Here is a 13825-nt window from a genome sequence, read left to right on the forward strand (position 1 = left end):
GGGACCCACGGCCGAACAGAGGCAGTGTCCTTCCTCTGCCTCAGTTTCTCCACCTGCCAAACACGTGCTTCCCGATGACCCCCAGGCCTGCCGGGAGGACACGCTGTGCTGGTAAACCCTCGTCCTACCCGGGCTGCCACTGCCCATGGCTTCCCCCGTGCCGGGCGCTCCTCATACCCGCCCCTGACTGCATCGCCATAGCAACCAAGGAGGCAGCAGCACCAAGGACCTCGAGGCGGCTACACTGGCAGGAACACCACTGACCCAGTGGTGATGATGCAACAAAAACAGCGTCTCTGAGGCTTCCTTATCTTGCCCCCAGGGCACTTCCCCTGCCCAGTGCACAGGGTCAGATAGGGACAATAGGGTGAGGGCGATTCCAGACCCTGGGAATTTCCAGGCTGCCCACAGCATCAGGAGTGTGGCTGGGGACGGGGGCTGACCTGAGGATCATGCCCGATGTCTGCCTAATTCGAGCAAGACCAGGGCCCTGTTGGGGAGCAGCCTTGCCAGGCCCCCATGTCTGTGGGCCTCCGTTTGTCAGTCTGCGTGCAGGCGGAGGACCGGGAGTCCCCCAGGCCCTCGGCATGTGGAGATTTACCTGGATTCAGCTGCGACAGGCGTGACCCCCACCCAGAATATCCCCCCAACACGCTCCTTTCCCCAAAACAGAAGAGCAGGATAGGTGGGCTGTGCCTGTGTCATCGGCACACCCACTGAGCCCCCCTCCCCGGGGCCCTCGGCCATGGCACTGTCCCCAACTACAGCCCCTGGGGACTGGCCTCAAAGGTCGGGCAGCCCAGGCTCTCCTGCGACCATGTATGGCTCGGCTCTTATATTTAGCGTCTGAGAAGAGCAGCGTGGAGCCGCTGGGAAGGAGGCCTGAGGGGTAGGGCATGGTGATACCACTGCACCTCATGCCCAGGGCCTGTCCCCAGCACTGCCCACCCCTGACCCGCAGCCCCCCACCACCCAAGGCAGGCACTGAATACCGCCCCCCTTTACAGGAGAGGAAACGGGGGTGACACCCAGAGAATCCAGGGCAAAAGCCCACAGCCCCAGAGCTGGAAATGGCAGAGCCAAGCGAGACTGGACCCCAGAGGGGGGCCTGGAGCCCGTGAGACGCTGGACATCCAGCTCGGCTTCACTCTAAGGCTGCAGGGCCTGGTAAGTTGGAGGAGGTCCCCAGGGGCCATCTGAGTCACGCAGGAGACAGAGGCCGAGTGGGGATGAGAGCCCAGGTGCCTGTCCCCGGCTTGGCTCTGGGTCCTCAGTGCTCGCTGTGGTCACTCCCGGAGGCCCTGTTCCCACTCTGCCTGGGTGAGGGTCTTGGACGTGCTCCCTCCCCGGAGCTCCCAGAGTCCACCCCCTAGCCTGCCGGGAGCACAGAGAACAGCCTGGGTTGCCTCCTCTGCCTGCAGTGGATCCTCACCAGGAGTCCGACCCCCACCCAGCCCCTCATCCTCCTGTTTGGTCAACTGCTCTGCAGGGCTGGGGGGTCCTCCTGGGAGGCAGCCTGCTTGAGGCGAAGAGAGGCTCCGACCTGCATGAGCACCCAGCTCTGGTCCTCCCTAGCAGACTTTGGTCAAGTAACTTGTGCAGCCTGAGCCTTGGGGTCCTCACCTGGACCTCTGGCATCAGCCTGCTGGGAGCATCCTGAGAGGCAGTGGGTGTGGGGGCTGTCAGAGTGTTCATCAGCCCTCCCTGGGGGGGCCCACAGCCTGGGTCCTGCACTGGCCTGGTCAGTGGAGAGCCTGGAACCCTCCCCAGGACCCCATGGCTTCCCCTACCCTCCCAGGACTGACCCTCTCAGCCCCCCACCGTCCACTCACCCAGATGCGCAAGACCTTCCGGCCGCCTCTGCCCACCCATTCCAGGCCCTGCCTTGGGCTGCCCCTCACACTCTCCTGGCTTCTCATCCCTGCTGCCCGCTGAGCTGCCCGATGCCCGCAGCTCCTCGGTGGCAGGGGAGGGGGCCGCTCCCACCACCACGAAGAGCAGGCAGACGGGCTCTGCACACTCTGCTGCCCACCTGGGTGCTGCCGCTAGAAGAGGCGCCCAGAACTGACCCTCCCCTCCCAGCCCCGCCTCCGCTGGCCTGAGTCCCTGTTCCTGGCACAGGCCAAGTGGACGGAACATGAACTCTCTCAGGCTGCCTCCAGCATCCCAAGTCTTGTCTCCAGCCAACAGCCCCAGGGGTCCCTAGACGCAGACAAACAAGCCCTTAGAGATGACAGCCAGGGTTGCCCAGCATGGCCCAGTCCTCCCTGTGCATCCCCAGTCCCTGGGGGGGGGTGTCACTCCTCCTAAAGACCCCACCTACAGGGTGCCCGTGGTCTGTGGGTGGGACCACAGCAGGAGGTGACTGGTCCCGTCAGCCCGCGTCCACGAAGGATCCTATGCTGTGTGCCCCAGCGCCACGCTCTCGGGCTGAGCTGCACAAGCTGGCTGTGCCCCACCAGTGCTGTGCAGGGCAGCAGGTGTGTGCAGGGCTCAGTTGGCTGTGGTCCAGTGTGGACGGGGCATCCAGCCAGGACAGCAAGCTCAGCTGGGGTGAGGTAGGGGCTGCTGTTCTCCCTCTGTGATGCCAACCCCATCAGGTCCTGGGCTGGGGACGCCTCTTTAGAAATGTTTCAACTGCTTCTTGGGATGAGAGACTGAACACACAAATGGACAGTGGCCAGACCGCACATGAACACAGAGCCCTGACCACAACCTGCAGCCATAGCCCAGGACCTACCGACCCCTCACTACGGGGACAGCCGGGGCAGCGGCCTGCTCTCTGTGCTCAGACCTGCAGGGAGTCAGACCTCTGTCTCCAGAGACAGCCCAGGGAGTGAAACCACCACCCCGTACGGTCGCACCAAACCTCCGGGCCTTGATCAGTAACTGACGCTTCCCTAATGTTTGTCCCCACTTCCAGCTTAGGACTGATGGGAGAAAGCCAAATGCGCTCCCCAAGCAATCATGGGACACCCCGCTTCCCCAGACCCTCATCAGGTGTCCCTGAGTACCCCCATTTCCTATAAAGAAGCTTTCTATGCATAGAAAACATTTTAACATGAACATATATATTACGTGATATGTATTACATGTACACGTTATAGACGCGTATATGAATATATTATACGCACATAGTAACAATTAACACACCTACATGTAACAACACTAGAAAGGCTCCCACGCTCCCTCCTGCCCCTAGTCTCTGCCAAGCCAGGTGCTGATGACTCCCTGGCTGCAGCAGCTCCGAATAATCGGCCTTTGCTTGTTCCCATCTGGGTGGTGGTTGAATATTTCTGCAGGAAGCATGGGAGGGAATCACGTGTTTACTGCTCTGGGTAGCACGGGGAACGTCCCTTCCTGAGGACATGGGACCCACGTGGGAGGCAGCATACTGGAAGGCAGGCGGGAGCCTCATTCCTGGGCTTACCGGCTGTGTGCCCCGGGGGAGGTGACTCTGCCCCTCTGTTCGCCATCTGTAAAGTGACAGCACACGTCTCAGAGGGCTGCAGTGGGGGTCCCTGTGGATAAACTAGACCTGGTGTGCAGAGTGGGTGCTCAGGAACGCTCACGGCTGCTGTAATCCTGTCCACGGACGCCTGGCCCTCCGCCCTTGCCCAGCCCTGCCCAGCCCGTGGGCTGAGTGTCCCGCCCGCAACCAGGCCTGGCGCCACCTGGCGGGATTGCAGGGACCTTCCCAGGCTCAGTACTGCCCGCCCCTGGGGTGGGGGCATGGCCAGCGTGACCTGGGCGAGGCCTGCGCAGGAATCTGCACTTGTAGATTTTTTTTTCAGCAGCACCACTGGCTGAAGAAGAGCAAGACTATCTGGGGCTGCCAGAGTCCCAACCACCCTGCAGCTCAGGCCAGACCCTGTCCCTCAGGCAGCTGAAGGGTCAGGGGTGCTTCAGAAACCCCGGGTGACCCCCAGGCAGTCCACACCTCCCCCGGCACCAGTGGAAGACCCCGAGGCTCTGACATTAGTGGGATGTCACCCATGGTTCTTCGGGGTTCACTTTTTTCTATCTATAACATGGGGTTTCCCCTGGAGACATGCCTCTCGCAGACTGGGACTCCTGAGGGGAGGGTCTCCCTCGGGGCTTTCCTGGGGTCCACCCACTGATGTGGTTGTCCTGCTCACGGGCACTCACCCAGCCCACACAGGGGCTGCCTCGAGGACCTGGAGGCGGTGGGGACACTGGTCCAGTGGGCTGCTTGGCACCTTCTCGGACACCCATCGGCCTTCCCGCCGGCACCTGGCCAGCCTGGCATGGCGATGCCAGCACCTCCACCTGGGTGCCCACACGCCCGGGCAGCTGTGCTGACTTGTGGGAAGCCGCCGCCCCTGCCTGGCACTCATCTGTCAATCTAAGTGTGTGTGTGTGTGTGTGTGTGGGGGCAGCTTTGACCCTGCCCCCCACAGACCTCAGAGACCAGCTACCCAGGCCCAGCTGTGCAGATGGAGAAACTGGGCCAGAGACAGCAAGCCTCTCGGGGTGGACACCGGGCACCAAGTTGTGTCCTGGGCACAGCTGGTGGGCGGCCCTGCACGGCCCTTCGGCTTGGAGCAGTGTGGCGGGGTGGGGAGCCCGGGCTCGGGCTAGAGCTTGGCGCCCATGCGGAGGTGGTGTTGCCTCCTGTTCCTCGACCCCTGCGGGGGCAGGTGCAGGGGCTCTGGGGGCCCAGGGGTGGGGGACAGGTTAGGGAAGGTGTGGGCACCTGTGAGGAGGGAGGCCACCTGGATTGGGAAGGCAGCCCCAGCGGGCCCCGGCAGCATCAGCACGGGGGCTGGGGTGCTTCTGGGCCCAGAGCCAGCGAGGGTGGGGGCAGGGTGCCAAGAGTGAGCGTGCCTCCACAGGGTGGGTGGGTGAGATGGCAGGAGCGGGATTCCGGAACCCGGAGGCAGGGGCTGCCTCACTGTATTTTTAGCTCCTCCAAGAAACCAAATTTTTCCACTGCCTGGCAGCCCTCGGATTGCATTCCTGGCAGCTCCCTGGAGCTCAGGGGCAGCGCAGGCCCTGCGGGGTGGGGGAGGCCCTGGAGCTGAGACTGCTCTTCTGTGATCCCCCATTACCTCCCTTTCAGAATCTCGGCTCCTTCTGAGGCTCCAGTGCATGTGTCATCTTCCTCCCCAGGCCTCTAGCCCTCGACGGACCTCGACGGACCTGTGTGGGTCACCTACTGTGGGCTCCTCCCAGGTAGGGGGTCCAGGGCACAGCAGGCCTCAGGGGAGGAGGCAGAACTGAGTGTCCCCCACCGCCTGCCCACAGGCACGGAGTGCACAGGACCTCGGGTGGGCAGTGTCCTCACTGTCCCCAGGGCTGTCTCAGGTCCAAGCAGCACCCCAGCCTGCTGCCACCTGCAGTCGCAGGACGCAGGGTGAGGCCCCTGCCGCCCCAGCCCTCCCCCGAACTCCGCGATGCGTGGGCAGGGGCCAGCCGGGCTGCTAGGCGTCCACCGGCAGGACAGAGGGGCCTGCTGGGAGGAGGGGGGGCACCAAGGCATTTACAGCAGTGTCAAATCAAAAAACAGGTGAGAGGCAGGACACCGAGTCACACTATGTGGGATTTCAACCTCATAAGATGTGACGTGTCACAGAGGACACATGCCCCATACTAACAGAAGTTAGTGAATGTTGTCATTTTCATGAGAAAGAGAGCAAAACGAGTGAAGAAGGACCAACAGCATCTCATGGAGGGAGGCTGGGCCCAGAGCAGCAGCCCCAGCTCAGGTCGCCAGGGAGGGAAGGGCAGCGCTGGGGGCCAGGCTGCTCTGAGACTCTACAGCAAAGTGTTGGGAGAGGCCCTGACAGTGGACACGGGCCGGGGTCTGGGCTGGCCAGCGCCGAGAGCTAGGACACCACTGGTCAGGGAGCCAGGCTCGGCCCACTGTGTTCTCAGAATGTGGGGGTAGGTCGGATGACATCAGAAATGCAGTGCCCAGGCCTGGCACGACTGCATCCTCCGCAGACCCACCCCCTGGGTTAGGAATAGAAGCCGGTGGAAGCCACAGAGAGGGCGGCCCTGGCTGGGGGGACAGACTCACAAACAGGAAACGCCTGCCGGAGGGGTGGCGGTGCTGCCCCTGCCACGAGCTGACTGGAAGGAGGGTTGGCAGTGCAGCCTTGAGCCCCTGAGCCAGGCTCTGTGCGCATCTGGGTTCCCGAGAACAGGCTGGGAGGGGTGTGGGGCCCCCTCCCCCAGTGGAGTGGCTGGCTCGGCGAGGGGAGGACAGGAAGGGTGTAGGCACCCACACCAGGAAGCCAGGCTTTCGCTTCCACCTGCACTGAGGGCTCAAAGGGACAGGATCTGCCCTCGGCTCCCAGTCACTGGAGGGGCCCACCTCTGGGCCTCGGTCTCCCAGCCGCACAAAGAGCAGGGCCAGTGGGGAGTTCCTGGAGGGCCTGGCCACCTCCGACGTTCTCAGGGCTTGGGTCCAGAGTCTGGCGGCCCAAGGCCGGGAGGGGCTGCCCGCCTGCCCCAGCACATGGGAGCGCCCCAGGGGACTGAGGACGAGAGCGGCCACCTCCGCCTTCTGTGGCTGGGTCAGTTCTGACTGTGAACGCTTGAGGGGTGCGACGTGTACAGACTGTGGTTAGGGGGTGAGGGAGGACGAGGAACTCGGCAGGTCTCGCAGGTGGCAGGGTGACGTTTGCACCTGGTGCTGCATTACCGCAGGCCCCGGGGCCTGGCCACAGCTTCCACACGCCAGCTCCACTGGGCTGCCTGAAGACCTCAGGCTGGCCGCCAGAATCCCCTCTGCCTGGGTTCTCTCCTCCCAGACCTGATGCAATTCAGAGATGCCTTCTCGAGGAGGCCCCATGTCCTTCCCCTGTCCCCTGCTGCCCTCAGGAAAGGCCTCTCCCAGCCTGGGAGGATGCTTGGGGCCCAGGGAGGGGAAAGGGTGGCCGGAGACAGGCTCTGGCTTCAGGCCCTGATTGCTGTGTGTTTGTCTAGGCCTTGGGTGTCGGGGCAGGACATGAAAGATGCCTACTGCCTATCCAGGCGGTCCCCACCCCCTGCCCAGATCGCATGGCCCAGCTCGAGGCTGCCTGCCCAGAGCAGGGAGAACAAAGCCGCAGATTGAGGGTGGAGGAGGGGCCCCAGCTTGCACAACCCGGCACTGCCAGGGGCTGCAGCCCGGGCCTGGAGGGCAGGGGACAGCTCAGGTTCTGGGTGGGACCAGGCTCCGCAGCTGACCGGTCATGTCCCTTGGACAAGATACAGGACCACCGCCCCCTGATTCCCATCCCCAAATGGGGATGAGCATGTCAATGCCTACCGCCCAGCCTGCCGACACATCTGCAAAGCAGGGCCCATAACTGCCGGAAAGCGCCGCACCTCCCGTCCACCCGTCCACTACGCTGCCGTCTCCTTATGCCAGGGCTGACATCAAGCTGGGATGCACCGTGTGCCTCCCCAGCCCATGCTCAGCGTCCCTGGGCCACCTGGCCCCAGACAGCCAGCGCCAGGAGCCCGGCCCGACTGGGCGAGCCAGATCCTCAGCGTCAGGTGCAAGATGCTGTGTGGCATTCCCTGCTAGGCGCCGAGGGGGCCGGGCCCGTTCAGACTTGGTTTTCTCATCTGTAAAATGGCCAGGGTGTTCTCCAGGGACCCTGGGTTGGCTGAGCCAGTACCATCTACACGGCCACCCGGCTGGCCTGGCCCACAAGGCCCCTCCCGGGCTGCTCCCCCACCTCCTCTCAAAGGTGACCACCTGGGTCCCATCTCTGGCCTTTGTCTTGGCTGTCCCTCCCATTGCTCTGCCACCGCCTGCAGGCAGCCCCCTCACTCCTTTGCCTCCACCTCCATGGCCTGCCCAGCACCTGGGGGTGGGGGTGAAGCCTGGAAGCACCAAGTGGGGGCTCCAGGGGCCCCCCAAGTGGGCAAGATCCAATCTGGGCACCCGGGGCTCCCGTTCTCAGGCCACTCCAGTCCGTGCACGTGAGGAGGCAGAGCTGGGGGGGACAGGCAGGGGCCCCTCCCCACCCCGGGCCGGGTGAAGAGCAGAAGTCTGCCTCTCTGCTGCTGTGCGCAGGCGGCAGCACCGAGCTGTACTTGGAGCAGAAACGGGGACACGGGGACACGGATGGCGGGGGAGGCAGGCTGCACACTGAGGCCACATCCCAGGGCCCGAGAGGACCTGGGACCAGGCACAGACGGGGGGACTGAGGCTCTCTCACACAGCTGGCCAGGGTCCACGCCAGCATCCATGCCCACCTCCCCAGCACTCAGCAAGGGCCACAAGGGAGCTCAGGGGCAGAGGGACCCCTGCCCCACCAGCCGAGTCGGCCGAGACTCCGTGTATGTAGGTGCAGGGGGTGGGCACGCTGGGCACGGCGAGAGGCTGGGCTGGCCTCTGCCCACAGCAGCCGAGTGGGGGCTCGGAGGCAATAAAGACAAACCACCACCCGGGGCTGTGCCTGCAGGTGGACCTGGGGCACGGTCCCCCCTCCTCCCTGACCCAGCCCTTGTCCTGGCTGCTCTGTCCTTAGATAGCTCTGGGAGAGGGACCTCTGCGTCAGTCATCCCACCTGGCTCTGATCCCCCCACGCCCTGCCAGGAGGGCCCACTGCCGATGGACCAGTGGCTCAAGGGGCAGGGGTCCAGGGCAGCCATCTGTCTGCCTGGGCTGCTCAGGAGCCACACAGGTGGGCGCCTCGAGCGTGGCCTGGCACCTGCCCCTCCCCTGTTTGGAGGCCGGGGTTGGGCGGGGTGGGCTACCTGGCCAAGACAAAGTTCTACTCCCAGAGCGGCCGTGCCAGGACCCTGAGGCTGCCGCACCCCCGTGCTTGCTGCTCCTGTGGAGACTGCGGTGGTGACGAAGGGCAGGGGGACAGTGTGGGCCTCCAGGCACTCCTCTGGGGCTGGCCAGTTCTCATCTGACCCCCGGGAAGCACCTTCTATGTGGCAAGCGTGGTGCCAGTGCAGCGGGCTCCCTGCTCCGGCCCCTGGGAACAGCGAGGTGGGCACAGAGGCCGACACAGTGGGGGCTTTATAAACACCTCCAGCCAGAACAGCAGCACTGATTCTTAACCCGACCACCTCGTGCCTCAGTTTCCTCATCTGTGAAGCCGACGATAATTGCAGTACCCACACCTCACTGCGTGGGCCTAAGGGTTGGAGACCGTGTGGTGGGATGTGGCAGCCTGGTTCATTCATTCTGTCACTCATTCAGCACACAGACCCTGTGCAGGGCACTGGGGATGCCACCGTGGAGAGGCCAGGCTCGGGAAGCACCTGGCAGAGAGGGGCCCTGAACAGCTCCCCACCCCAGTGTCATATTGAATCACACCTTGGGAAGGTGCTGTGAGAGAGGACCAGCAGCAACAGCCCCTCCTGGGAGGAGAGGCCCATCCTGCCCAGCTCGGGAGGCGGCTGGCAGTCACCAGGGAGGTCTCCCCCTGTGCTGGGCAGGTGGGACAGACCCCACACTGCCTCAGGACCGAGGCTGTCCGGTGTTCAGAGGTGGACTGGGCAGGACCCTCCTTACTAGGGTGAGACTGGCCGGGGTCGGGGCCTCCCTAATAGGAGGCCACATGCTCGGACCCTGCTCTCATACCTCCAGTAATGGGGAGCTCACCCTCTCCCACGCACTCCTGCCTTCATAATGGGTTGAAACTAGCCTCCTCATCTCGGACATCTGGGGTCCCCTAGGGACAGCCCTGCAGAGACTGGCTCCTGGACTCAACCTCCCAGCACTCCTGGCCTGTCTCCCCTAGACACACTCCCGTCCACTGTCCTGAAACAGAGGTGGGCATGCCTTCCCCAATCCACTGTGTCCACTGGGCCATGAACCATGCAACTATTAGACACCTGCTGTGTGCAAGCCTGCAGTGGAGGAAGGGGCCAGGTAGCAGAGTCAGGCCTTGTCCCTCAGACCAGGGGGAACTTGGCTCCTGGTCCTTCTCTGGGCACCCTCAAAAGCCAGGGTCCTGAGCTCCCCTCAGAGAACACCCACTGCCCCATCCATAGCCAGGCCTGCTGGCCCGCGCTGGGGGGCTCAGGCCAGGCCAGCTGTGGCATGCCCTGCACCCATGGGCAGCACGCTGTTATCATCCAGTTACCATCCATCCCCCGCTGCCCTCATGGACCCACTAACTCTTCCAAACTGGCAAATAACTGCACTTGGATGAAAGGTGAACAGAGTCTATTTAAGGCAGGAGCTTCCAGGTCCTGGAGTGTGAGGTGGGTGCAATTAGCTCCGACAGCCCGTCAGCACCTCCACAAAGTGGGGGCTCACCCAACGGTTAACTGTTTGCTGTGAAGAGCAGAACCCTCAACAGACAGGCCTCCTGGGTAGGTCACAGGAGGGCAGCCCCACTCGGTCACCTCAGTCCACTCTCCCCGGCGGTGTCCCCTTGCCTGCCTGCTGACCCGTGATGACCTGTCCATCAATCCAGAGCCACGAGCTCTTGGGGAAGCGAGGGGGGTGGGGCCTGGGCAGTGGTCAGGAGGCGCCTGCCGTGCCAACTTGGCTTTTTTAACAGAAAGGTGATGCTGACCTGGTGATGGGGTGGAACGGTGTGGGGCCTCAGACCCCAGACCCAGACCCAAATGCCCCTATCTGCTCACTAGGGCTGCAGCCTCCACCCCCAGAAGACCCCCTGCCTTGCACAGCACCGTGAAGGGGTTTTGGGCGTTTGCCCTGGCTCTCTGCCTTCTCTGCTGCAGGGTGACACGGGGGAGGTCCACACCTGAGTGACTGTCCCCACCCTTCAGAATGCAGACGGGGAAAGTGAAGCCAGAGAAAGCAAGTGTCGTCCAGGTCCCACTGCCCAAGAGAGCAGTGGGCGCGGCTGAAGAGAACTTCCCAACTCCAGCTCCGGTGTGGGTGCGCCTGTCAGCAGTGGCAAGGCTATCTTCCCCACTCCGACTCCTGCTGTGTCCGGCTACGGTGGGGCACTAACGCTGTGGTCACCACTGCCGCCAGCCACCATACAGCCTGGGGCCCTGGGTCGCAGGATCTCAGGAGGCCAGGCAGACAGATCCCCTGCATATGCTCCCCAGGAGCAGCTGGGGGCTGGCAGGGCACAGCTGGTCACCCCAGCTTCCCTCCTGAGGTCATGGTCACTCCTTGGGTCCCTCCCCAGAAAAGGGGTCCAGGAGTGGGACTGGAGGCTCACAGGACCAGCCTCTCCCACCCCCAGGCCGACCAGCCCCCCCCCAGGAGGAACCAAGAGCAGTGATGGGGGCTCGCTCCCCCAAGGCCTGCCTGTGGGGGTGCCAGGACCCCGTGTGTGCCCACCTGCGCGTGGCCAGCTACAGAACCCATAGCTCAGGCGGAACCCCAGGCCGGCGCGCGCCTCAAGGTGGCACCCGGGCAGCGGACCCGAAGTTGAAGTTTATTTTCCCAACTGTGGCTGATTCACGGTCAGGATGTGGCAGCCGCGAGGCGGGGAAAATCTTGCCGGCACCAGGCGGGGCGTAGGCCCGGCTGACCCTCGGCCCACTATCGCGGGCAGTGCGCGCTCGGGCGGCGTCTCGGTACCCGGCCGGCAGTCTGGGGTGGGGCGCGTGCCGGTGGGGCCAGGGGCGCCCTGGGGTCCCCGCCCGGGAGCCGGGAGCCCGCCGCCCTGTGCCGCGGGGCTGCTCGCCGCCACCTGGGTGCACACGCCGCTGCTCCTCCCCACTCCCCGGCCCCAGACGAGCGTCCCCCCACCCCCAACTGCCAACCTAGACTCAGTTTCCTCCGCGGCTCCTGGCGGGACCAGGGGGTGCGGACTTACCCGGCGGGGGCGCGCCGGCGCTCAGTCCGGTGGGTCAGGGGCCGCGGGCAGCCAGCACCGCGGGGTTCCGCACGGCTGGGGCTCGTCTCCGGCTCCGGCGGGGCGCGCGGGAGGAAGAGGAGGCGCCGCCCGGCCCCGCCCCGCCCCGCCCGCCCGCCGGCGGCCACGTAGGGAGCGGGCCGGGGGCGGAGTCGGGGGGGGGGGTCGCCGGGGAGGCCCCTCCCGCTCCGGCCGGGCCCAAGGGGGCACCTTTGGGGGATCCCCCCACGCCTGGAAACACCCCCGCCGGCTCCCCCAGAGGTGGGCCCCTCCCCTCTTGGTGGGAGGGGTGGCTCTGTGGGTGGCACACACGGGGGGGGGGGGCCTGGGAAACATCTGGAAGCTGTCCCCCCAACTCAGACCTCACTGTCGCCTCCCTCCGTGGTCTCCACTGCTCCCCCAAGCCCACCTCCTCCAGGTCCATTGCCCACTGGCAGTGAGCCATGTGACCGGCTCACCGACTGAGGCTCCCGGACAAAGTCCGGCAGGTGGGACTAGCTTCCCAGGTGTGGTCACTCATCTCAGGTCACCCCCTGCATGGGACCCCTCCTCGGGCTGGCTGATCCCACCTTCCCACCTCCGAGGTTGGGTCGTGGGAGATTAATCTTCCCAGTCGTCTGGGATGGAGAGCATCCTGGTGATGCCTCCTCCCAGCAGGCCTTGCTGACCCCACCTGAGATGGGGTCTGGGTGGTCCCTGGGCAGCCTGGACTCTGCTGGGCTGTGCAGGCAGCAGGCCTGAGGAAGCCACCCCTGCCCCAGCAGGCATCAATGCTGTGGCCATGTTCTCTGCCACCCTCTCTTGCTGTCCTGCCTCCATAATCCTGCCAAGTAGGGGCCCTGCACACCCCTGATGCCCGCATTGCCCAGCACAGGGCCTGCTGGTAGTAGGCTCCGGAAACCTGGCTGACTGGCTGGAGAGAGCTGTGCCCCCACCTCTGGAAGTCCCTTCTGACATCTAACCCTCAGTCAGAGCTCACAGGGAGCAGGCTGCACCAGGCCTGGGGGCCAGGGGGCCACGGGTCCCTGAGGGGGTGGCTCCAGTCCCCCTCTGATGGAGGAGACACAACCCCTGCTGCAAGGGCCCTGTCCAGCACCCTGTGTGTGACCTCAGGCTCAGCCATGACATGAACTGCCGAGCCTCAGTTTCCCCATCTGTGAAAGAATGACAGGTACCTCTAAGGGTTGTAACCGGAGTGAGATGAGCTGACGTGAATGCAGTGTCTGCGCTGGTTGGTTTTGTCTTGATGAATCTCTCCTGAGACCTGCGGTGTGCAGACGTGGGGAGGCAGGGTGAGTGGGTGGGGCTCACGGGGTGGGGACGGTGGGAGGGGCTCGGGGCAGAGGGAAGGGTGCTGGACACAGACGCTTCAGACCAGGGTCTGGCTGGCTTCCCAGCCTCGCTCCAGCTTCTGTTCTGGGGTCAGTCTTGGTGCTGTGTGCCCCTCTGTCGGGTGGGAGTAATGCCCGGAACTCCTGGCCTGTAAATGCCCCCTCCCAGTGAGTGCGGCCCCTGCCCAGCCCAGCAGTCCCCGGAAGTCTCCTCGGCTCGGCCCCACTGTGGGAGCGGCTTCTGGCAAGAGGCCAGTGCCCCTGAGTGCCGGGCGTGCTCTGGAGAGCTGGCCAAGGAGGGTGCGTGCTGCCTCTTGGACACTCTCCAGCCTGGGGACATGTGCATGTGGTGGCCGCTCCTGGACTGGGACTCACCACCCTTCTTGGAGTGCGCCGAGTCCTTGCACGGGCGGGCGGGGCGGGCCTCTGCCTGGAAGGATGGTCAGTCCTCTCCCTCCTGGCTCCCTGCCCCTGTCCTCGACCCTCTGAGTAGGTGGGGGCTCCTCGTGGAAGCCTCCCTGCCCTCCCCCTGAGCTGGGTTTTGGGCTCTCTGTGCTGGCACCACCTGGGGGTGGGGGTGGGAGGCACGGGTGGCTGACTCATCACTGTCCAAAGTGGCGCCTGGCTGCAGCCGGCTGTGGTCAGTGGGTGTGTTTGTTGATCCGGTGGATGGAGGAGGTGGATGGAGGAATGCAGGGGAGGAAGGTGGGGAGTGACCTTCCGGCCTTC

The 13825-nt window shown here is 64.6% G+C and overlaps 1 protein-coding gene across 1 annotated transcript in view; it reads right to left on the reverse strand.

Annotated features, from left to right (window-relative positions):
* The window catches only part of INF2 (inverted formin 2), a 29039-nt gene extending 17219 nt beyond the window's left edge, over nucleotides 1-11820 (reverse strand). Inside the window, 1 exon segment of the mRNA XM_087447833.1 lies at nucleotides 11727-11820. The gene's annotated coding sequence lies outside the window, so the exon portion shown is untranslated.
* Nucleotides 11821-13825: the final 2005 nt, after the last annotated feature.

Source organism: Ceratotherium simum, chromosome 24 (assembly GCF_057802395.1).
Source record: "Ceratotherium simum simum isolate JZ-2026a chromosome 24, ASM5780239v1, whole genome shotgun sequence".
In the NCBI taxonomy this organism is placed as follows: domain Eukaryota; kingdom Metazoa; phylum Chordata; class Mammalia; order Perissodactyla; family Rhinocerotidae; genus Ceratotherium; species Ceratotherium simum.